Below are 27,528 nucleotides of genomic sequence, written 5' to 3'. Positions count from 1 at the left end.
AGAGCTTGTAGTAATTGGTCATTTTGGACCAATTCCAGCTCTTTTGAAGTTCCCTGTTTAAAATCCGCCCCTGAGCATTTTTTCTGGATATACTACTCAGAAACAGCTCCTCGTGGTCCTGCAGAGTGGTGCTAGCAGCAGAGAACTGAGAAAAGCGACTACTTTCCTGATCTAAGTATTTTTTTGCTGTTTTTACCTGCGAGACCTTCCTTTTCTTACTTTGAACAAGTTTAAACTGCTTTATTACCTGTTTTTTGCATTGTACATTATCTGCACTTAAAGTTACATTTGGTCAAAAGTTTGTTGTTTAATTTAACTGTTGATGCTACCCACTAAAGTAAGCTAGCCTGTGTAAGTGATTTATTACTGTTTTTCCTGCATTTCTGTGTACTTTTTAAACTAAAAAACAAAAAAAACAAAAAAAATATCCTTGTCTTCCCGCCTTTCTCGACTAGTTTAAACCAGTATATAGGCTTTGCTGTATTCTGGACTGTGGTGTAGTTCCTGTGTTGTCCATTGCCTTACTTGGATAGAAGGAAGTTTCTTTGCTCACCAGTGGGAGTGGGGAGCCTTGAGCAGCCTATCTGTCCCTGAAGGAGTGACCTCAGCACAAGAGCTTGTAGTAATTGGTCGTTTTGGAACATTTCCAGCTCTTTTGAAGTTCCCTGTTTAAAATCCGCGTTTGCGCGGCTTTGCGCAATTGTTCGCATAGCGCAGCACCGGTTAAACAGGCTTAAACTATTCCTGGCTCCGCCAAGTCTGCACTTCAATTTTTCCCTTAAGAAAGCTCTACTTTCAACAAAATCTGTCTATCCCTTTATCATAAGCCTAGCACTTGCTCCTAAAACCTTTCTTTTAAGTGAAGCACCCTTAAACTAATGTAAGCACTACATTCCATCTACAACCCATGCTAATACCCACTTCCCTTCAAAGTCCTCTCTCTGACCCAGTTACACATCACTCCCTTATACTATTCTGGCATGTTGAGTGGTATATTACTGACGTCCTCTCCAGTTCAGCTGGTTAATCTGGGAATCCTGAGACAATGTTACAATTGTCTCTTGTACACAGACAACCCTCTCCTCCTCCCAACAAACACAAACACATGTGAGAGATGCAACTATATAGCCAAACTGGAGGTTGAACTCTCTCAACACAGGACTAGCAAGACCAGACAGGAGGAGAAGGTAACCACATACACAACAAACCCAGCCTCACATAAACCAACCACAACTGCAAACCAAACACATAGTAACACAAAGACATACTCGTAGGCTCTAATAAAAAACTTACAGAAACAACAGAGGCTCCCAAAGCAGACATCCAAGAAAACACCACCTCAAAACTCTGCACAAGCAACACATAGTACACAAAGTCAGTATGCCAAACAATCACAGCCCTTAAGGCGAAACACCATGCCTGATACACTAGTAATAGGTGACTCTATAGTCAGACACACTGACGTCCCGCTTACCAGGCTGAACAAAGAGAGGGTAACGGTGAGCTGCCTGTCAGGAGCTAGGATCTGCCACATAACACAAGCACTCAGGTCACTCCAAAGCAAGTACAAATATGACTCCATCATTGTCCATGCCGGCGTGAATGACCTGAGACGTACCTCCTTGGACTATATGAAAAGAGACATAGAGGAGCTCTCTGATTATTTAGCTCAGGTCGGTATGACCCTGACCCTCAGCAGCATCTTGCCCTCACCAAGAATAATGCCACAGTACAAAGACAAGATGATCAGCTTTAATAATTGGCTCAATTACTGGTGTCATTCTAGGGGGATCCAATGTCTGTCTGCTTGGGATGACATGCTGGACAAACCACGCTGCTTCGCGAGAGATGGCTTGCACTTGTTACCACTGGGCTTCCGGATATTGGCTAAGGCTCTTGCTGCCCCCATAGTGCCTTTTTTAGGCAAGGCTCAAAAGACAAACCCACCACCTTAGAAAACAATAAAGGAAAAAAACTGAGGGTAATGCTGCTCAATGCCAGAAGTCTAAATCTCAAGATGCAGGCTCTCGAAGCACTCCTCAGTATGGAGAGCATCGATTTCTGTGCAGTAACTGAAACCTGGTTCAAGGCTCCCGAGAGCACCCCAGCCCTACCAGGTTATACCTCGTATCATGCATTTCGGCCCCAAAACCTGGGCCGAACCACAAAAGGAGGGGGATTGTCCATATTCATTAAAGACACCCACACCTCCAGGTTAGTGGCAATGCACGAAGCATCGGAGACCATCCATGTGCAACTAACCGTAGGAAAAACTGCTATACAACTTGTAGCATGCTACAGACCACCCTTGTAATCTCAGGAACTCCATTCAGCCTTCCTGAAGACACTGGAGGATATGAATATCTCACCAAATACCATCATATTGGGAGACTTCAACTACCCAAACATAGACTGGGTGTATTACTCAAGCTCCAACACCCTAGCCCAAAGGTTCCTGGAATTCATCAACTCAAATGCGATGGAACAACTAGTCACCTCCCCCACAAGGGGAAATAATATACTTGACCTGATCATCACAAACATGGGGACAAAATGCTCAACACCGGAAGTATACTCCTCACTAGTGAGATCAGACCATAAACTAATAACCCTAGATATTCATATCCCACCTCCAGCCCCAGCACAAAAGACCACAGTGAGAAACTTCTCAAAAGCTGACTTTACACTCCTTAGGACTGAAATGGTATCCTTCAAGCCCTTTGGGTCAGTGGAATCCACATCCTACACTGCTGAATCCTTCACAAATGCTTTCTACGGGCATCTCCAAGAATGCATGGATCATGCAATCCCAAATAAAACCAAGACCCTTTCCACCAAAGGCAGGCATCCTATCTGGTGGACCCCAGCCATAAACAAACTTTATAACAAGAGAAGGAAGCTACTGCAAGACAGAGCAAAATCCCATAAAGGGAAGGCACCCCTGATCAGCACTAGCAAAAAACTACGTTCGCTAATAAAATCATCAAAAGCCAACTTCGAGAGAAAAATTGCTAAGGACACTAAAGATAATCACAAGGCCTTCTTCAGTTATGTTAGAAACATGGGCGGAAACCCTCAGATATGCGCAGAGTTAGTTCTTAACAGCAAAAAATACACTGAACCCACAGATATTGCCAACATACTGGCAGACAGGTTCAGTGCAAATTTCTCCCCTCCCTCTCCCCCAAAAGATGAAATAAATATCTCAGCTGAATGCAATCTCCCTAAAATCTCAGATGTCCAGGTGAGAGCTGCCCTTAGCAAAGCTAAAAGGACAGCATCCATGGGACCTGACGGTGTCCCGGGTTGCGTGCTACGTGAACTCCTAGAGGAGCTAAACCCGCACATAAGAACGCTGTTTAATCTTAGCCTTGCTACAGGATACATCCCTGAACACTGGCGTACAGCTACAGTGGTCCCACTCCACAAAGGTGGCACCTCTACAGACCCTGGAAACTAACGCCCCATAAGCTTGACCAGCCTCATCTGCAAAGCTATGGAAAGGATCATTATGGAACTCATAAACAAAGACATCGGGGACCTACAGACAATTGACCCTACACAGTTCGGCTTTGTAAAAGGCAGATCCTGTCTTTTAAACCTGGTGGACTTTTTTGAAACAGTCACTAGAGCCATCGATGAAGGCAAAGCAGTTCATACAGCCTACCTGGATCTGGCAAAAGCCTTTGACACAATACCCCACTCAGGCATTATAGACAAGCTCAACAGCTTAAATGTAAACCCATTTGTCACAAGATGGGTTGCAAACTGGCTAAAGGACAGAACCCACAAAGTCAGAATAGCAGGAGCTATGTCGGACTCTAAGCAAGTCACAAGTGGAGTCCCACAGGGCTCTGTCTTGGGACCCCTCTTGTTCAGCATTTATTTCTCAGATGTGCAGGCAAACATAGGGGGGTTGTGGCTGATAAAGTTCGCAGACGACTGCAAACTAGGCACCATAGTCGACACACCAGCTGACACATGCATCCTCCAGAAAGGCCTCACAGAAACAGACGACTGGTGCCAGAGTCATGGCCTGAAACTAAATGCTAAAAAATGTATAGTCATCCCCTTTGGAAAAAACAAAGTACCCACAAATTACCACATAGGTGGTAATCCACTAAGTACGGAAAAAGTAATCAGAGACCTGGGGACTCAAGTTGACAGTGACCTCTCATTTGACACCCACATCGCCAAAGTGGTTAGAAAGTCCTTCTACCTTGCCCACCTTATCATGAAGGGATTCACATCCAGATCAAAGGATGTCATTGTACCCTTATATTCCTCCCTTATCAGGCCTATGATTGAGTACAATGCCCCATTTGGTATGTACCTCACCCGGCACCTGCAGCAATTGGAGAGACCCCAAAAGTACCTTACCAAGAGGATCAAGGGTCTCCAGCATATGTCATATGCTGCCAGACTGAAAAAGCTCCAGCTCTATTCAGTAGCATACCGCCTGCTCAGAGGTGATCTGTGCCTTGCGTACAAGGCTATGTCCAATTCAGAATTAATGGACATGCTCCACCTCAAAAAATCCAAATCCATCAGAGCCACGGGAGCTAAAGATCTAAACCTCAGCACAAATATGAATAGGATATGCTGGAGGGACAGATTCATAACCCAGAGGCTTCCCACACTCTGGAACAGGATACCTGTCCATGTTAGGCAGAGCCCCTCACTGACTCTCTTCAAGAGAAATCTGGACGAATGGATGGGTGATTGTACGTTTACCCCGGGGGTCATCTCTGTGTCATTGCTAGATAGAGGTACAGTAAACTAAATTTAATTTAAATTTTACACTTTTGTATCATTACATGGGGTGGCGAAAGACACATGCACTTTGGCTAGGCTTATAAATGCCCTAGGGCAGATAGCCTAGTACTATACTATGAAACTATGAAACTATATATAGAAAATATACATTAAAGCAGAATTCAGTGAATTCAGAGTTGTATAAGCAGAGATATATTAATCAGTATTATTGTACCAGTATCAACAAGTGAAGATAAAAATAAATATGGAGAAAGTATCATCAGTTACTAGTAGCAAAAGACATAGGAGTTTAGTAATCATATAAAAAGAGTGAAAAGGTTAGGTTATAGAGCAGGAACATAGCCAGGAAGAGTTGAGAATATTTTTCAGTATTTGTTTGAAGGTGGTGCTGCCTGTGTTTCTTATAGGAGGTGGAAGTGAGTCCCATAGTTTGGTGACTGTGAAGGAATAGAGTAGTTGACCAGCAGGTAAGGTGGGCTTTTCTACTTTTAGAATTAGATGATTTTCAGATCTTAGATGCCTGATGGGATGGTATTTGGCAAGTAGAGCTGAGAGAGCAGGACAGTTTGTGGGTCTGTAGATTATTTTGTGCACAGTAGTAAGTTGGGTGAATGATAGATGGTGGGGGAGTTCTAGCCACCCTAATTGTTTCAGTGACTTACAGTGGTGGGATGAGAAATTGGCCTTGGTGGCAAATTTTGCTATTCTGTTGTAACACATAGCACATTTTGATTTTGTAGAATTTTGGATATTAGTGAGGAGAGGGGCACCATAAAGGAGAGAGGGTAATAAAAAGGTAGTTGCAAGGGTTTGTCTAGTAGAGAGGCTAATAAAGTGTTGGTGCCTGTAGAGCATACCAAGCTTTTGGTGTGCTTTTTGATGTTATTGTTTATGTGTAGGTCAAAGTTAAGGTTTTCATCTATAATAATGCCTAGTAATTTAGTGTGTGGGACAACTTATGTAGTGGCATTGTCTTGGGCTTGTATAGTGAAGAGTATTTTATCAAACGGAGTGGTTTTCCTAGGAGGAAACATTACTAGTTTAGTTTTTTTTTTGGATTTAGGGCAAGATGATTGTTAATCATTCAAGATTCAGTAGATGTGAAGGCATTCTGGGTAATTTGCTGGAGTTCAGACCTGGAATTTGCAGTGCATATTATTGTAGAGTCATCAGCATACTGGATTACTGAGTGTTGTGGGAGAGTGGTGTGAAAGTTGTTAATAAAGATGCTAAATAAGACAGGACCAAGTATGGAGCCTTGGGGTACCCCCGTGGAAGTATTGAGGAAGGGAGAGTAAGATTGTTGCCATTTGGTGGATTGCTGCTTACTGGAGAGATAGCTGTTGAACCATTGTATGGTAGGGGAGAAATGTGGAAGGTGGATAGTTTAGAGAGGAGGATAGTGTGTGAGATGGTATCAAAAGCTTTGGAGCGTTCAAGGAAAAGTGAAGCAATTATTTTACCAGAATCCCATGCCCGGTTAACTGTATCAAGGAAGGACAGGAGGGCAGTAGTGGTGCTGTGTCCTGGTCTGAAACCATGCTGAGTAGGTATTAAAATTTGATTTTTATGCAGGTGGTTGAGGAGTTGGGCATTGATGCATTTTTCCAGTATTTTAGAGAGGGGTGAGAGAATTGCTATGGGTCAAACGTTTGTGGTGTCTGTGTTGGTGCCACCTTTGTGTAAGGGGAGAATGAATGCTTTTTTCCAGATGTCAGGGACAAGTCATTCTTTAATTGATCTGTTAATGAGTATGCTGATGGGATAAGCTATAGAGGTTGCTGCTAGCTGCAGGACATGTGGGGGTAGATTGTCAGGAGCCAGAGTACAGGGTTTTAGCTTAAGTAAAAAATGTTTATAGTGCTGATGGGTATGGGGGAGAATTTTAGGTTTGGGTTAAGGGTAGACTTTGTTTTCTGAGATGATTTGGTCATCAGCTGTCTTGGTGGTGGTGCTGTTAACTGTAGGAAAGGTGGTGGTTAGGTTCGCTATGGTGTCACTGAAGTAGGAATTGAAGAGGGTACCAAGTTCAGTGAGTTTTTTGTGGGTCAGGGGATGGGTTGCTTTGAGTGTCTGGATGTAATAGTTGCCTGGTGGAGGACCAGAATTTTTGGGGATTATTTTTATGTTGGCTTTGTAGGTAGAAGTAGTGGTCTTTTTTATCCATGGTTATTTGACATCTTGCCTGGTTACAGAGTTGTTTGTAATATAGTAGAGTTGATGAGTCTTTGTTTTTCTGCCATGGTTTCCAGATTTTATCCCTTGTGGATATTACTTCTTTGGTGGATTTTGAGAGCCAGCATATATGATTATATTTTATTTGTTTTTGGCGGGTGGGTGCTTGCCTATTTAGGATGTCTAAAAATGTTGAGTTAAATAATTCAACAGCCTCACTAAGTAGTAGGGATTTGAGGGGTTTCCAGTTTACTTTAGCTATGGGTGATTGGAGGGAGCGGGTTCTGCCCCACAGGGAGAAGACCTGAAAAAAATATCAGTATAAAGGTGAGTACTGAGTTTAAAATATCAGTATCTAACAAAAGCTTAATTGAAGTAGCTCTGGAATACTTTAATTTTCACTGCAGGCACATAAAGAGGGCTGTTTGGCAGTTTTAAAGAGAGTTGTGATTAGTCTAGAGACTATGCTGAAAGTAAAAACAACATTTACTAATGTAAATAGTAAAGGCTTGGGACTGTGTGTGTGTGTGTGTGTGTGTGTGTGTGTGTGTGTGTGTGTGTGTGTGTGTGTGTGTGTGTGTGTGTGTGTGTGTTTGTGTGTGTAAGGCTGATTCAAGGTATTGGCCCAATCTAGTGTCAGTTGGCTGGAACCCTTCACTGATGTGCATACACCTTTTAAGCCTTAAACCTAGCACAGACAGTTGAAATTCACCTATTACAACAGAAAAGCTGTAGGGTGTTAGGTTCTTGCTTCCTGGAATTTTAGTTACGATAGTCAGCTTCAGTGGATGAAGTGAAAAATGTGAATTGTAGTTAATCCCAAGTAGGGGGCTAGGGGTCATGCAGGATAGAAACCCATGCAACTGAAAAATAAAATTAAATAAAGCAGAATTAGTGCAAAGGTTACAGAATGTGAAGTACAAAGCATGCAATGTATACAGATACAAAGTAAAATTGATTATATTGCATACATTATCAGCATTAACATGCAGACTCTGACTGATAATAGCTGTACAATCCAGCAGTGAATACAGACAGGATATATTGCACAAAGCAAGTATGGTTGTTCTAAGGCAATTTTACAGCTAAGTTATACAATATGAACAGTAACATGAAGTACACTCACTCAGCCTTCTATAAAAGTAATTAAAAAGTGCAACCTCTGAGCCTTCTAAGAACAGTTTGATCACAGTACTCACAGCACGTGCCGCTGCTTAAGTCTGATATAACAATGGCAGCTGGTAGTATTCAGGTAGATGACATCATTAGGCCTTGCAGAAAACAGCAGTTTGAGAGCCAGCACAACTTACAGGGCAAAACATGCATACCAATCACAGTTTGATAGCCACTGAAGGATTCCCAGCTGTTTTGCAGGGACACACACACACACACACACACACACACACACACACACACACACACACACACACACACACACACACACACACACACACACCAAGGGGCCTGGATTGAGATTATAACACCTACCTGTCTAGTCTTACACATGATAGATCACAGTACGCATTGCATGTGCCACTGCTAAGGTGTGCTTTGCACATGATTGCAGGCAAACTACTTGTGGATTACACAAACTAGGCTTGTGTTGAGCAGCATCTGTGGCCTGCATGATAATATTGCTTCATACTGTTATCTGCAGCTAGTATCCTAGCAGTCAGATAACTGTTAGTATCCTAGCTATGTGTCTACAGTTACCAGTATGTTCATATGTGTCTGTTTGCACTTGGATGGGTAAGCCTGTGGGCAGGTACAATGTGCCCTAACCATGTTTGTGTACACAGCATTATACATGACACCACCTGCTCACCTCTTGCTGTCTATGTGGTGACATCCAACAGGCACAGGGGTCTGTATGTAAGTGCATTATGTACTGCTGACCCTTACTTTGGACCCTTTGAGAAACATTATAGATGTTTGCTACAGCAGCTTTACTCACCATTATTAGGGTATGTAAGACAATACAGACATCCACGCACATATTTATGTATATAACAGGGATGTATATATAAATGTAGCTGTGTTTATGGTATGTATATGTGTTATGTTGATATATGGGGAGAGACTGAGATGTATATATATATATATATATATATATATATTTATGAAAATATACAGTTAGATATGCTATGTATGTAGGAGAGAGATAGTGACAGCTGGATATGTATACATATATGTATGTATAGACATATCTATACATAAAAGATCATTTTGATGATGGGGAAACAGAATTGTGCTCATTATAACTAAGTGTATGGGCATGCACAATGACTCCAGCCCACAGCTACCCGTACCCCAGTCCGGGATTTTGTGTGTTACAGACAGTGACATCAGTCCCTGTTTCTGCAGTACTGCACTTCACTGAAAATGTCCATGGCATTCTCCAGCTGTCTGATGTAATTAATATGTGACAGAGGTTTACAGTGTTACACCACACACAGACTGACAGTCTGTGAAAACATCAACATAATACTACCTCACATGCAAAACACCATCATCCATGCTAACTTCCCTTGTTCTCTGAGCCACACAAGCTGACAGGTACAGAGAGGAGTCATTCATCACATAATCACCAGCATACATATGTTAGTTGTTATTCCTGCATTCCATGAGACATACAATGTGTGATCTATTTCTATGTTACTGCCCTGAAATTGCTTGGTATGTTGATATACCATTGATGACTTAACGTTAACACAGTTATATGTGCAAACTGCTAATTTTGGTGTGGGGGAAAAACACCACATGTTTTGCTGTGATGGACAATTGTCCAGATATCATCTCCCTTGTCTGATGTATTGACTATTCCAACTATGAGGCATAGTGAACATTAAGGAACACATACTAATGGACTGGGTATCTGACATCCCATGTGGATGTTACTTCTGCCCAAATAGCCCACTATATTTCCTTGCATACATGCAGTAGATCCATATATAAAATACCATATTAGAGTAGACCATGCAAGTAGTGTGTATGCAGCAGTTGACAGAACTGTAGTTCAGGGCTGATGCATGCAGTACAGAGCCAACACATGGATAGGTACAGGTTCTGTGGGTTGTCTGGCATCACTTTTAATATATGTATGTGAGTAGGTCTAAGGTGTCAGTCCATATGGCCCTAGGTTGTCAGTGAATGTGCTATACAACATACACCCTACAATTTGATTACACTCCATACTCTGCACCAGTGAAGTACAAACTTGAGATTTTTAACTGAAGGAATGCTAGGGGTTTCTGCAGGTCTGCTACATCTGTTTGTGCTAGATGCTGAGGTCAATGATGCAGCTGATGCTGACAATAGGTCTAGGCTGAGAAGCAGAAGATTGCTCAGGTCCAGGGTAACCTTCCAGGAGCTACATGAGCTGGAGATTGTAGAGTGCTATAGTGTGGACAGAGACATACTACAAGAGCTCACTGAGCTCTGCCGTTCTCAACTCAGACACAGAGCCAACAGAGGGGAATCCATCCCAGTGGAAACAAAGGTATGAGTAGTCCTTAGGATACTAGGTACAGGTACTTTCCAAAGCCCAACTGGGGACATGATGGGGGTCTCACAGGCATCAGCATCCAGGGTACTACACCATTTCCTGGATACCATGCTACCATATGCCAGTGAGCACATTTATTTCCCCGACATCCCTGAGGAGAGGGCCAGCAGTTTGTAACTCTTCTACCATGTAGCACACTTCTCTGGAGTACTGGGTGCCATAGATTGCACATATGTACACATCAAGGCACACCTGGTGAGGAGGGTAGAATCTACATCAACCACAAGGGGTACCACACCATCAACTGCCAAGTCATTGTGCAATGCCCAGCAGATTATCATGAATGTGTGTGCTGGCAGCCCTGGCAGTTATCACAAGTCCCATGTCTGGCACATATCACAGTTGTACCAGATTGTTTGCTAGGGCTGATATCCCACATGGCCATCTACTGGGGGATGCTGGCTATGCCAAGGAACCGTGGATGATTGCACCCATCAGAAATGCACATACACCCACAGAAGAACACCATAATGAGGCACATGCACAAACTAGGAACATCACAGAGCATGTGTTTGGGCTTCTGAAGACATGGTTCCAGTGTCTCGATATATCTGGTGGAGCCCTACAGTACTCTCCATCCACATGTGCACAGATGTTCACAGTATATGCCATGCTACACAGTGTGATCTGGCGGAAACAGCTGCAGCAGGATCAGCAAAGGAGAGAGATACACAGCCTCTCAACAGTGCCTAGGTCCCCACAGCCACACCCACAGGGGGAATTGGAGGAAGAACCCCTGATGTTGTCCCTGTAGCCAGACATACGTGTGCCCAGTATGCCTTGGCCTTGGCCAAGAGACAATGCATAGCACATGGACTGAAAACATAGGTCCCTAGGGACTGACACCTTATTCCTACTCACATACATATAGTAAAAATGATGCCAGCCTTCATACGCTACCTGTACCTAACCATGTATTGGCTGTGTACTGCATGCATCAGTTAGCCCCGAACTACTGGTCTGTCAACTGCTGCATTTGCAAGGTAAGCCACTCTCCTATACACCACTTGTACAAGGTACTACAGTATGCATAAAAATATAGTGGGCTACTGGGCTACTTGCAGAGATCTAATAGCCACTTGGGACAATAGCTACTCTATCCAATAGTATGTGCCCTGTAATATTCACTAGGCCACATGGCTGGAAAATCTACTACAGTATTCAAGGGTCACAGGACAGCCACACAGCTGACTATGCCAGCAGAGCATGGGCTGATAGCTTCACACCCACAATACATCAGTGTTCCAACACAACGGCTGCAACAGTAAGTCTGCAATGACATATCAGCAGACCTGACAATTTCAGGGCTGTGACAAAGAACCTGGCCACACGCTTTATTTCCCACATAATGCAGTGGTGACAATGTATGCCTGTATGCTGTTGACAGTGTTAGGAATGAAACCTCTCTGTCTGGCAGCTGGTGTGGCTCACTGGGCTAGGGACATTAGCATGGTGGATAACATTGATAGTTTGAATCTTGTAGCATCTACATCTTTTGCAATTGAGGTACTCATATGGTGGAATTCCCTCAGATTGTCATACCCCTAAATCTGTTACTGCAAGAAAGCTGAACAAATCCACAGGGAATGGGGGGACAAAGGGCCACAACTACAGACAGACATCACACATGCTCTGATTAACCTGGAAGGTGGCTAGTATAACAGCAGGTTGCAACAGTACAGACTAGCTGCAGGATCTAAAGGGCGTCACTTAAATGTGTCAGTAGTTACAACAATACAGTAACTGCATTTTACAGTATTTTACCAGAAAACCACAAATGTATGAAGGACAGACCAGAGATATGGGGTTAAATGCTGGACATTCTGCAAAAACATGTACAGGGAGAGGTATGCAGACTGTCACCCTATGTGAGGTGTTACATCATGTACCCCAGTCACATCATACCTCTCAACCTCTTAGAGCAAGAAATCAGGACAAAGCCATGAACAAAAGGGGGACAAAGGCCTAAAAATATGGGCAATGTTTAAATATTTCTCTTACAAAATTAGAAAGCTGGTAGAATAACAGGTCTTGCATTAGCAGGAATTTCCTGATGGGCATGGAGTCTGAAACTCAAATGTCTGTCATTATTTCTAACTTCAATCTGTAATGATTTGCCACTTATTTTCCAGGAAACCACACTTTTATGTAAAATGGACCACAACTATGAAGCAAAAAATCTAGACACTCTGTGAAAATCTATACATTTGAGATGTGTGAGTCACATATTAATTTACAGCAAATGGCCTGGGGATGCCTTGGACAAGTGCAGGGAAGTACTGTACTGTGGAAACAAGTACAACAGCTAATGCCTGCAGCACACAAAATTCTGGACTGGACTACAAGTAGCTCTGGCCTGGAGTCACCTTGCAAGCACTGACAGTTCCTACACTTAGCTAACCTGAGCACAAGTCTGTTGCCTCTTCCTCACAAAGACCTGCTATGTGGAAACATGTCTGTACATATAGACAGCAACATATTCATATCTGTCTGACTCTATCCCCCTCACACACGATTAGTGTATTAGCATGTGGCACATGTATATATGATAACACTATATAGCTATATAAACTACAGTCATTCACAGACTGTCCACATTAATCTACATAACACATTTATATAACATATACCCACAGCAACAGGTAAGATGAAATCCCTGCTATACACACATATATTACCTGTTGCTGTGGGTGTACGTTATATATATATATATATATATATATATATATATATGTGCGTGTGTGTGTGTGTGTGTGTGTGTGTGTGTGTGTGTGTGTGTGTGTGTGTGTGTGTGTGTGAGAGGATATATGAATGTCCCCACATACCCTCTGAATGCTGGGTTATCTGCACTTACACATCACAACAGTTGTCTGATTGGACCAAACCAAGTGTACAACAGTACATAATCCACTCACCCACAGTCTCCTGTGCCTGTGGAATGTCACCCTGTAGGCAGACACATTTGAGCAGATGTTGTAATGTACAATGGTTGCAATATATGCCTTGGACAAGCCATATTGTCCCTGGCCATATGTCTGACTATCTAACTGCAATCGGCCACATATGGCTATACTGCAAACTGTACCCACATATCAGGGACATTAACAGGTATATCACTCTTAGGACACTAGATACAATAAAAGTACCAAGCAATATCTTTCTGCAGGCCACACATGCTGTCTAACACAAGGCTACATTGCCAACTCCACAAGTACTGTGCTTTCATTCACATATACAACAGATGTAACCTGTGGCATGTGTGATAAATACTGCAAGCTGTAGTGTGTACTACTACATAGATAGTGGTTCTAATCTCACATCAACTAACTGTGTGTGTGTGTGTGTGTGTGTGCGTGTGTGTGTGTGTGTGTGTGTGTGTGTGTGTGTGTGTGTGTGTGTGTGTGTAAATATATCCCCTAGCAGCACTACAGATATGTCCATATGGCCTATCTCTTCTTCTTTTGGCTTTTCCCGGTTAGGGGTCATCACAGAGGATCACCTGTCCACTCATGATTGGCAGTGGAGTTTTACAGTGTTGAGTTGCCACTCCAGTGACCAACCTTCCATGGAAGGCACACACATGCATGCACTCAGACCTAGGGCCAATTTAGAGTATCCAATCCACATACAGCATGTCTTTAGGATGTGGGAGGAAACCGGAGCACCTGGAGGAAACCCACATGACCACAGGGAAGACATGCAGACTCTGCACAGAAGGCACCCCAGCCAAAGATCGAACCAGAGAACCTCTTGCTGTGAGGCAGCAATGCTAACCACTGCACCACCGTGGCCACCCTCCCATATGGCCTATCTCTGTGCAATGGTTATGAATTTTAAGGCCCTGTGACTACCTGCTGGCCACTACATTGGCCTCCTTTGCAAGGTGTGCTGATGTCATCCACCTTAAGAATGCTTACTGATAATCTAGTTTCGGACAGACTCTGTGTCACATGTGATAAATACTGCAAACTATAGTGTGTACTACTCTGTAAGTAGGGGTACTAATCTTGCATTAGCCAAGTTTGTGTATAAATGTATCCCCTCACAGCACTACAATAGTGCACATATGGCCTATCTCTGTGCAATGGTTATCCATTTTATGGTGCTGTGACTAGTTGCTGGCCCTAAATTTCCCACCAGTAGAAATGCATAACTGGTGTCTGCCACCTGTCTGACTAGGACACAGGATATATGTACATGTCAACTCCATCACACACCTTGTTGATTTGTAGGTTCAGAAAACCCAGGTGACACATAGCAAGGTTAGCAGACCTTAACACAAAGTATGAAAGCCTGAGTATGCGGACTGCCACCATTGTCCCTGATAGACTGTTCTACACATATGCACCTAGGGAGCCATGCATGTACACTGCCATACCTTGTTGTTGTAATATATCTGCTGTGCTACCATGCCATTTTGCATTGCTGTATTGATGCCATGTGCCCATGGTTTATGTCCTCAGAACTTCTGCAACAGAAACATACACCAGGTTGATAACATACCTGTCATTCTGTAACACTCTCATCAGTACAACATCATGCAACATAAGACACACAAAGTTTGATGCATAGTCATGCCATATGCCAGCATACAGTACCTGTTTTGGGCCACAACAAGTGGCATCACAAAACAAAACACCACTACACAAGTACGTCAAATAATAAAACCACCCTGTGTATCACATGCACAGTTGCATTTCCCTGCATTGGTGTCACTGATGACAGCACAGATATCATCACATGCACAGGGGGTGGTGTGAGGGTGCCAGAGGCCTAGACTGTACCAAACAGTTGACAGCATGTGTTTGAGTCAGGAAGGGATGCAGGTTAGATGGACCATGGAGAAGTGTTGTGTGTGTCTGTAGGTGACCTACATGTGACAGTGGTGTGTGAGTGTGTGCATGTACACAGTAAAGCTCAGTGCTAGCCTTTCATGTGTGTATGTTGGACAGCTTTGGACCATACATGGTAGAGATGACAGTTCACCGTCTCAGCCCTAAACATGGTAACTGGCTCTGCCAGGAGTTGCACTGGCTCTTCAGTGCCCAAGGATAGATGTGGTGCTAGTATATGATGGTGACTGATGCCTGCTGGGACCATGTCCATCATAGGACCACCCAGGACAATGAGCCCATAGCCTGCCATATCATGGTGTGGACAGCACACTCCCCTCTGTAACACTGGATGTACTGCCACTATGGGAGGGCAACTGGACACAGCCACATGGACTCTCAGCAGATGCTGTTGCTCACCTACTTCATTGGGTCTGGTGCCCTACTCCAACCACATGTTCCAGCACAGATAATATGCTGGCCAAGACAGACACTGTCTCAGCCCAACATCTGTCCACTGCATCAGTGAACTGATCCAGGGTGTCCCAAATGTGGTGGAGGCAGTCATTGATGTTAGACTGTGCTGCATCCATAGCCGTAAGCATACGTCTGGTGTTCTGTTCAGAACATGCCCATGCTTCCATGATAGCCTGAAACATGTACAGAGTAACCCATGATGTGACACCTGCAACAGGTGGTGGACAGATAGCAGTCCTTCTACGAGTACCCCTGTCAGTCTGCCTGTGTGGAACCTTGCTAGATCTCTGGCTATGGACAGTTTCTACACTCACTGAAGTCATAGTTGCCACACTGTCCTGTTCAATGCCCCCACTATCTGACTGTCCAATATCTGTGGGCTCTGTGGACTGGGCATGTGTGGGCATACTGACTGTGTGTGGGGACAATAAGGGCAGAAGAGGGGTGTCAACCTCTGGGACAGATTCAGCAACCCCACCATGCCTCACTGTGGCCACCATCATCATTAGAGTCTAAAGAGACACTGATATTAGGATGTATGGGAAAGAGTTCCCAACCCCCTCAGTCACCTGTGGGAACCAAGACATAAACCGTCCATTACTACCTGCACTATTATGTATGCAAACTACAGAAAGACTCATAATAATGGGGATCCACAATTGCATTACCAGTCTCACATCTTCTCATCTCCACTGTCATGCACATCAGACTTCCTCACAGCAAAATACACCTTCCATTCAAGCCCTTTATAACAAGTACATCAGGTAAATCAAGTGACACTTGGCCAGTATAATTTACCTTTTAGTTATGCAATATAACACTATACTTGATAAAACAAACTTAACACCCAGTACACCTATCTTAACAAATATATAGACGTACATGTTCCAATGACAAAGGTATGTACCATCAACCTTTCTTCTTTTTAGAAGGCATGTTGCATTATTTGCCTCATGTAACCCAGGAGGCTTATTCACTCTTAACTATAACTGCATAGGTGTTTCTGTTTGTTCAACTACAGTGCTGTGATTACCCACTCTAGGAAACTTAGGTACATGTTCCAGACTGGAACACACCAACATTCTACTCTGGTTACACTAAACATTAATTGTGCATAGGCCATTATTCTAGCTCTTAACTTTAATAGCATAAATATGTTCCATAACAATACAGTATCAAGCTTACCAGGAGAAGGATCACAACCTGGGGCAACACTTGACGGACCTGTAAAAAGGCGAAAGTCAGGTAATTTTAGTACCATTGCATATTGGAGTGCAACAAGTTAAAACCTGCATATATATCATGTGTACAGTAGCTAATGTATTGATGATGTTCTGAGAATGTGTGTACAATGGAGCTTAACCCCCCCCCCCCCAAAGCACATAGACCTGACAACCATGAGAAGGAATGCACAGCCTGACAGAATGATTGTTACAGTATTAAAATGGTTATACCAGTAAGCTTACCTGCACACTCCTCTACTATGAACACTGTGGCACCCACCTCCACAATGTATGGTGTGATGGATGCCTGGGAGTTGTTGTGTGTCCCTAGGATCACCAGGAATTCCTCAGTGTCTGTGAGTGGTTGTTCATCTGCAGGCCCTCCACTGGTAATGGCACAATCCCTATCTACATCAGCTGCCCTTCATCGTGCAGTATTCACCATGTTGGTAGCTCGATGTTGATATTTTGCAGTCACCCTAATGATAATGGACATCAGCTGTGTATAACAACCCTGTGTTTCTTATGTTTAGCCAAACAATCTGCTTATGCTATGCTGATGAGGTCATAACAAGTTCGAAATATGCATATCCATAGCTAGTGGGGTTTGGCTTTATTGGCCTGAAATTGTCCATTAAAACAACTTCAAATGTAAAAGTCGTGGGCAATCAGAATCACCATATACCTGAAACACATGATGTTCATAAGGGTCATTTGCATTTATCCCATGTGCCTCTGTTACAGGAGGTTTGGGAGGTCACTCATTGGAAGTTCTAGCTTGGCTGGAGTTTTCATTTAGATTTTTCTGAAAATACTCACGTTGGGATGAGACAAGGTGATGTTGTTAATACAACTGAAAGGAATGAAACTGAATAAATTATAAACCTGAGAGCAGACAAGCCTCCAGGTTTAAATGCGGTTGTTCCACTACGTCCTATACTGAAGACTAGGAGACCCACTATTGGTTAAAATAAAAGGTGTAAATACACTTGTTTTTTATTGGCTAAATCCTGATTTGATCTGAGAAGAGGGTGATGGCCCAATGCTATCTTCTGATTGGCCACAAGTGATTTTATTAAAAGTTTCCCCATTCAATTCACTATGATCTGATGAAGATTATCTCCGAAAGCGCTTATCGTTCACTAAGTACCAGGGGATTTTATTTAATTTCATTCCATTCGACTGGGTTTTACCCATTTTATGTGTGCATTTTGATATTAAAGAAGCATTGAAGTCCTTGGTGTTGTTTTTGGATGTTCTACGAACCTCTACAATGTCTGGGAGTTGTTGTGTGTCCCTAGGTTCACCAGGAATTTTTCAGTGTCTGTGAGTGGTTGTTCATCTGCCGGCCCTCCACTGGTAATGGCACAATCCCTGTCTACATCAGCTGCCCTTCGACGTGCAGCATTCACCATGTTGGTAGCCCAATGTTGAACTTCCTCATATGTCCTGTCCTAGTGGCCACGGGCATTCACCTCCTGGACAAGGTCTGCCCACAATGCAGCCCTCTGTTCTCTTTTATGCCTCCCCCTGGATAGGAGTATGTGATGATGCTGCCTTAGTCCTGCAAGTATCAGTTCATTCTCAGCATCTGATAAGGGGGAATGTCTTCTATGATACATTAGTCCTGAAAGACAACAAAAGGGAAACACATTACAGGATCATATACATGGATGTCCACTATGTATAGATACTGCAAGAACAAAATGGTTGGCACTATCCACTGCCTTGCTCACACTTGTCATACCCCACAGTGTGACAACATACTATGTGAGTGGATACAACCAAGATAGTATCATTATCAAGTTATTTTCCTGTGTGCCATGACAGCTTCTGATCATACACCCAACATTCCAGTCCAATGCGGTGTGTCCCCTATGGCCAACCACCCAATAATATGTCATAAGAGCAGTGCCAGACAAATAGCAGTGTGCTGTTACAACCATTATATAGGGACAGTCCAACAACACTAGTGTGCCACACTGACAAAAGACAATGCAACCCTGATGTATTGTACGTCCCCTGTAGGTGTAAGTCAGCAAGTTATTACTGAATGTCATTAACACAGGTCTAAGACCAGCTTGCTGTTGTAATCCCTATTCCCCATACTTCTATCTTCTCGTCTGCATCCTGTTATACACAAAAAACAGTTACATACTTGTTAGAGTGCAGTAATCCTCTGATGAAATGTGTGTCTGCTAAAGTTTCACAAAAGCATGCTTTGTGTGAGAAAGACTCATACAGACTGTTTCCCCATAGCCAGCTGCTTGCAGTTTTAACATGCTGCTCATTAGCAGGTAATTGCTTGTAAACCAGTCTGTGGTTCTGATATGCTAACTGCAGCCTAGACAACTGAATGTATATTTGCAAGATATATGTGCACACATACAGACTGTGACAAACATTTTCCACATCAATCAATATGTGCATGGCTTTATATGGCTGTATTTCTGCACTGGGATACCAGTTGTACATGTACTTTGTCACTGATGCCTTAGCAGGTATCTTTCTACATGTTGTTGATAAATGGGTACATTTACCTGCTATCACAGGCCTCAATTACATCCATAATCATGTCTTTGGCTGTCTAGTAGTGCACTATTGCACCAGAGTCCAATGTACACTCCCATTTATTCCATTACTTTTAATTCCAGTTTCAGAGGGTCTGCATTCACCTCCATTGAAACACACCTAATGAGTGTAACTAGCAATTACTTAGGTTTTGTTTAAACCCACCTGTTTTAATAAAGAGTGGTGTGGCATGGCGGGTTAATGCAATGTGTTCTAGGTGTGATGGGCAGAGGGGCTTATTTTTTAACATTGTCATACAATGTGATAAGCACATACAGTCATTATAGCTCTATTTAGCTGAGCTAAGCAAAGCTACGTGACACAACGCATTGCACAGTGCCATAAAAAAATATAAAGAAAAGAAAAAAGGGGAGATAGGAAAGTGGTAAAATGGGAGCATGCAGGGGGAAAAACAGTGAAAGGCAGGTAGGGATGTGCAGAAAAGGTGCAGGAAAGAACCATAGCTATCCATTTCTTCAACAGCAGCAACTGTGCACCTGAAAAGATTTGTATCTGAATTTGGACTGTCACCCCCAGAGAGAGGGGTGACGACAACATAATTGCATTGTCAAACCAATTGTACTAAATTATGTGCGTCCAGTGCACATGTGTGGGAACTGGAGAGCTATGTGTGGGATGATATATTATTTTTTGGTACAAGTGGTCATTTTTTTTTAAGGTGAGAGTAGAATGTTGGGGAAGGGACATAGATACATGTGGGAGGAGCTACGTTGCGTAGGTCAGGATGCATTTGCAAATAGACAAGACAAACAAGACAACAGAGAGCAGCAGTGTGTGACACATGAAGGGGAAGGGGGTGAACACCTTGGATAGGGAGGGTGTTGTGTAATCCGAGTCCTATGTGCCACCAGATGGCAGCAGTGTGACTCACGTCCCCACCCATGGGACTGTTGGCACTGCTCCTTCACTGTCCTGAAGGTGGTTGTGCTGGAGGCTGGGCACCAGAGTAAGGCTGCCCCACCAAGTCAGCCAGCATGCCCTCAGTCTGGCACAGACACTGGTCATAGCCATGGTGCACTACTCTCCCTCTACCACTGCTCCCAGAGGGTGGACCCATCCCTATCTTGTGGGGTGGTACTACTCAACACAGCAGGTAATGCAGGGGCAGCAGAGGGAGTACCACTGGTCTGTGTCCCAGATGTGCTGGGACCCTGTGCCACGGCCAATTGAGGAAAGGTAGGGGGATCACTGGAACCAGCCTACCTTGACAGGCTGTGGTATATGAGTTATAGCAATAAATTATGGTTAGTAATAACCAAACCATTGTTTGTATTAACAGAATGGAACATCATATTTATTAATCCAAATACATATTAATGTATATTACATGCGACGCAACATTATGTACCATAACAGTCAGTATGTTAACAGTAGGCCAGTGTGAAGTAAACCAGAATGCCAACACAGCAGTTAATTTAACAACATATGTTAATATTGCATCATAATAACACATAACAATAATCAACCACAGTTTTCTAAAATATAGTTAGTTTAACAAATTATGTTAAAATTAAATCATAATAATACATAACAGTAATACATATCTTAAGACAGGTGGTGGGGAGAGAGAGAAAAACATTCTATTAGTGATATTGCAGATGATATCCTTGGCAACACTGGTAATACATATTTCTACAGGTGTGTACTGACAGTTGTGTTTACAGTGACTACATACATCTCGAGCTGATAGCATGAGACAATAAGGTCCAAGCACTATCAAATGCAGGTACACAACTACACAGAATGGTTTCACATAATGTGGACTTATAGAACTACCAGGGTGGTCTGTAAGTGGATTTGGTAGTAGATTGCATTCCAGGTAATTTATCTGGTAAACGTGACAGACAAATTAGTCAGTTTTAATTACATTAAGGGAAACCGTGACACTTGAGAGGCATGTTTGTGTACAGTAAGTAAACTAGACAGCTGTCATGGCTTAGTTGGCAGGCATGGAAGTAAAACACAATAGCTGTGACTGCAGGGGACATCTGCAAATAATGTAATAATTGACTGCAGCAGCATATTACAGAGTACAGACATGCAAGAGATCCAGCCATACTGGGATTACACAGATTTATTTCTGAAGCAACAATGCTGATGAACACATACTCTGTATTGATTGTAACATTCTGTGAGATCTAAACACAATATCTGCAAATAATATGGGCAACTCACCCATAACATTTTTGTGTTCCTAGGGAGAGTGAAAATGTGAGCATTACATGATTGATACTGAAAATGTAGTACTACGTGCCGCTGGATTCGAACCCAGGACTGTGTGAGCATTACATGACTGATACTGAAAATGTAGTACTACGTGCCGCTGGGTTCGAACCCAGGACTGTGTGTGGCAAAATGTACTGCGCACAAGGAATTTATCAGCTTGAGCTACTGCATCACTGCTGACTATTGGGTGACTGATACTTTGCTGGAGATTACCTGGAACATACTATGATGTGAGCAATACAAGTTACAGGACATTCCTCTAGCATTCCTGTACTGTTATAGTGTTATACTAGACTGCAGTGAGAGTAGAACACACATATATGGAATACGACAATACTACATATATTATTACAGCTTTATTTCACTTTCAATAATGCTGGTGAACACATATTATTGCTATTGGTTTGAAATATATGTGAAGTCCACACACAATATCTGACTGTGGAATGGGCTACCTCACCCATATACCCTTATCACCTGAAGTCTTTGGAAGAAAGAGTATTATGTTACCATTATTGTTCTAGAGAGACAGCCTTGAACAGTACTATGTGTTAAGCAATACAGTTTGCAGGCCATTAGATTTGCATTTTACAGCTATTACAGTGTTATACTTGACTGCAGCAACCTTACCTTACAGACTCAATGTATACAGCTCTACTTCAATGGTAATGAGAAGACAATCCAGATGTACACCGTTTTCCTTGCTGTTATTAGTATTGTTTCTTGTTTTTATTGAACTACAGTTATTATTTATTGCACTACAGCTCTAATTCCACATTTATAACAGTACAGACTTTCTTGTATATACTTTATTGCAGTTAATGCTTTACTTTTTCATGCCTGTTGTACTATAGTTAGCATAATATATCCATATTCACCACACTCACAGTGCAACCTTGTCAGGCACCCAGCATGGGACTCGACATTGCGAGCTCTCTCAGCTACAGCTGTTGGGAGAGAAGCACACTATTATGCATATCAGTTTTCCAGACATTCAGCTTGCATTTTGTTAAGACAGCAGAAAACATACTTACATACTTGTGGGGCATTCCCTACCCTCACTTCTTCGACCCAGGTGTTCAAGATTCCCCTCTTTCTCCTTTTCAGGTCATCATGGTGGTGATGACACTGCTCACCTGTGTGGGGGATACCAGTAACACTGGTGAGTTCTCTGGCCAACCTGTCCCAGGCCTCTGCCTAACACTCCGAGCCCTGGAAACTGCCCTGCAGCAGCCTATCATCATGGTTTTTTTTTTACAAGGAACCCAACCATGACCATGGACTCCTGAATGCCCCACCACTGCACCCAAAAGCGCACACCCTTCGCCAACACCTCCAGCCATAATGACAGTTGATTGAACTCCAATGAATTCTACATAACTCCCACGCATTGTGCATAATATAGGCTGCTTTCCTGCTCTTACACATCGAGCAACATTCAAAAAGGCACCATATCACTTATCAATGTGCAAACCAGCTAAGCAGAGCTGAGCACAGCGAAAACTTGCACAACCATGGTTTTGGCGGAGCTTAGCACCATGCAAACATTATTAGTTGCTAACAGATTTATGTGGTGGTTAGCATGCTTTAGCGGAGCTCAGAAGAGCACAGCAAAGTGCAGCAGTGCCATATTTTAAAATGTTATTATTAAATTACAGAAAAATAGTGCAGCACATTACAGACATGTTCTGCCTGCTATGAATTCAAACATACTACCCATATAGCTGTAACCTATTTAGTTACTTGAATATTATGAAAACTGGTATACCTTCTCATATACTACTGAGCTACCTGTTAGCATTGCTGAGTGCCGTGCCATGGAAATACACGTAAACAAAACTTTAAATAAATAATTAATTACATCTGGTTTCTATTTTTAGATGTCTGGCAGGTATTGGCTATGTATGTATAAGTTCTGCTCAGCTTTGCTGCGCTCTGTGCTGCACCATGCAAATGGCAATTAAAAACAAAAAAAATACAAATAAATGTAATTATGATTATTGATTACATCTGGTTCCTATTTCTTCAATCTCTCGCAAGTGTTAGCTGTCTATATGTGAGCACAGCCTGGCATTGCTGTGCTCCACACCGTGCCATGCAAACATGCAGTTAAAATAAAAAAAAATGTTTAAAAACAGGGGTAAACACATAATTGAAATGCCATACTACACATTTGACACACTTCACAACATTACTACAGTGGTGGGGATCATTGCAGGGAGCCTCAGACTCATCTACAGCTTTGGTTAGCTGCTAAACCTCATTCAATATCCGTGTTCCTCAGTATTCCCTTGGCAGCATATCATCATTAATATGCATGGCGCTGCCAAGGGGGAAGTGTGGCCGTGTACACAGATACATTCTGTGTAGGCTCTACACTGTGCCTCCACAGATTTTATTAAAAACTGGCGATTACCATTACAAATAATTTAAAGACAATTTATATGACTTCTTCATAGTCAAATAATATACCTATGTACCAAAGGAAGACAATCTTTCTTATAGTTTTAAATGCAAAAAAAAAAAAATAGACCCAACCCATTGGCTATGCTTTACTTTGTTACAATTTCACAGTGTCCCTAATTCTAATAATTTTGGCCCAGGAATGAGTTTGTATTTATCAAGTAATAAGAAAGCATTTTTAGTGAATAAGTGTCTATATACATTACTTATAATATGGTTCTTTTACCTTTACTTGAATTAAAGTTTATCACAAGAATTATAAACTCTTTACACCTGCACAAAGGGATTGTCTTCCACTACTGCCAGGTATTATCTCTACTCATTTCACTCGTCTGCCACATCCAATTTCCCAGCCAACTCTGTCTCCTTACACTTATTTCTCTTAACTCCTATCACAATTTACAATATTTTATCTACCCTTAAAGAAATACTCATAAAATGTCCCTCTTCCATATTCATGCCATTGTTAATTCCTACTGTAGCCCAATCTCAGAAGTTAAAAACTTTCTTTTTCATACAATCTCATATATATATATATAGATATATGTATGTATGTATATAGATGATAACACCTCAATAGGTTGACACATCACAATGTCAACAGCAAGTAAGTTGACTAAAAAAAGGTCAACATATGCAAATGTTCGACCATTCTGAGATCAACAATCCCCAGGTGAGGGAATGTTTCCATTTGCTGGGGCTTGTATGATCTTGGAAGTAGCAGGGGCTTCAGGGGGCTTGTCCCCTTTACAAAATTATGTTATTTTGTTTTTTTAATTGCACATGGCATGGATTTTACCCACACATGTGTAGTTTAGTATCAGTGTTTCCGAGTTTCCAGTGTGGACCTTTTGTGAGATAGATCCATACATATATACATATGTATATATAATATCTTTGTGTATATATATATATATATATATATATATATATATATATATATTATATACATAAATAGTTATAGATATATATCAAAGCGAAAAATGTGTTTGCACTGTTGCAGAGCCTGTACAACCAATTGCAACTGTGGTATATTCATATATGCAACATTTTATTCAAACTCAATAAAATAAAACTAATGCAAAATGAACTTCAACATTTTCATCAGAAGCTGAAGCTAATTTTGTATTATTTTATGTGTGTGTGTGTGTGTGTTTGTGTGGTACTCCAGATACTACAAACAATCAAAATGTATACATACAACTGGGACACAGCTCATTTTTAGTGGAGGCCTGGGGGTAAATGCTCCTGATACATGTCTTTGCAATGTTGGAGGAAACTGGAGCACCTGGAGGAAACCCATGTGAATGCAAGGAGAATATGCAGACTCTATACAGAAGGCACCCCAACCAAGAATCGAACTGGAAAACCTCTTGCCATGAGGTGAAAATGCTAACCGCTACACCACTGCCCCACCCAATTAGTATTCCTCAATCAACACTTATATACAAATTACTACAACAAATATATTTCAAATTTCTGTAGACATCCACCCAAATCCTGGCCCCAAAGTACCGCTAGTCCACTCAACTACAAAACTTTCTTTATTTAATATGAACATCCATAGCATATGCAATAAGACCACTAACGTTCATATTCTCCTCAAATCACAGCTGTCACCAAAAACTGACTAAAGACACATATTACAGACAATACTTCCCTCTCCCCTGATCACACCATCATTTGTTGAGATTGCACAAGAAGAAATAGCGGTGCTGTAGCATTACTATGTTTAACCCACATAATTTATATTCCATACCCACACATGGCACCCTCTTTTTCTAATGCAGAAATGTAAGTCAGTCACTTCAAGCATAGTCAGTTAAATAAAATTTCAATACACAGGAGGTTCAGGTTAAAAAGTTTACTAGTGTACACCTGGAGGCAAAAAACATACAAGTACAGAATTATGTCTGACATGAAACAGGAAGCACACAATTTTATATAGGTTTAACATTTAAGCTATGCCCACCTTACTGACGTGATATGTCACAGGGCATCTACATCACTTTAGCTTACAGTCCTCTATTCATAAAACTGTTGATGTTGTATATTTTATAAAAACTTTTCCTCTAGATAGAATACGGCCTTGCTATCCAGCTGGTCAGACATAATGTCTTTCTGTAAAGTTACTTCTTCAAGGTTTCATATCAGTTTGAATACAATAGCAGCTTCAGTCTTTTAATACACGTCTTTGTTCTCTGTTACACTTTCTCACACAGCTGCGTGCTATCTCAGTAACACATATTCAAGGCCAAATCATTCTAACAGGAAAGAGCAGAAGATTTCATTATTTCACACATTTAATTTCCTGACCCAGCAGATAATCATCTGTGAAAAGCATAAACATTAAAACTTGCTAAGCTAGCATTCTGCCAGGGTCAAGGATCAGCTTTGCTTCAAGCCACACTGCAGTTTCAAAACTACTTACATTTACACATGAATTAATCTGTACTGTTATATGATTAATAGAATAAAATGCATTATATACTACTTTGCTTTTAATCTAGCATTTCTCATATATTCAAATACACATTTTTCTAACATTTCCCCCCCTATTAATACTTTTTATTCTATTTTGAAGTATGCATAGTGTCATTTCATCTCCTAGCCTTTTCCACTTAGGATTTTCAGCTAGGTGAGTCATTCAATCTATACTTCAGAAAAAATTTCATTTGAGATCAATCTTTCAATCTCAATATCTTGGTACAAAGTTTCAGTAACAGATACATCAATAAAATCTTTGATTAATCTTTTCACGCAGGGAATTCCACAGCAAACACATGCTCCTATTAGGAGTATACCCACACAAATGGCAATCAGAATATTCATTAGGATGGAACCCCACCCCCCAAATAGATCCTGGAAAAAGTCCATCAGTGGGTTTGGGTCGGGTTCAGTCATGGCTGATACTTGCTGAATTACCTCTAGGTGGTTATTGATGTCATGACGATTGTCAGGAATATTAGCACAGCATTCTGCTTTGATAAGCGGGCACGTACCACCTCTCGCCAGTAGGGTGAAGTCAAGAGCCATTCGATTTTGTAGCACAACAGTTCTCATTGCATTCAGTTCATCAGTCACCAGTTCTAGGGTGGAAAAAGTTGTATTACTCATTATTTCGAGAAGTTTCGACAACTTCCTCAGCTCCCAGATCGATTTGACTGCTCCATAGGCTGGGAATATTCCTGCCCAAGAT

Source organism: Protopterus annectens, chromosome 12.part0 (genome assembly GCF_019279795.1).
Source record: "Protopterus annectens isolate FY-2018-M chromosome 12.part0, PAN1.0, whole genome shotgun sequence".
Lineage (NCBI taxonomy): Eukaryota > Metazoa > Chordata > Ceratodontiformes > Protopteridae > Protopterus > Protopterus annectens.
The sequence above is the reverse complement of the archived record's forward strand: the minus strand, read 5'-3'. Positions refer to the sequence as shown.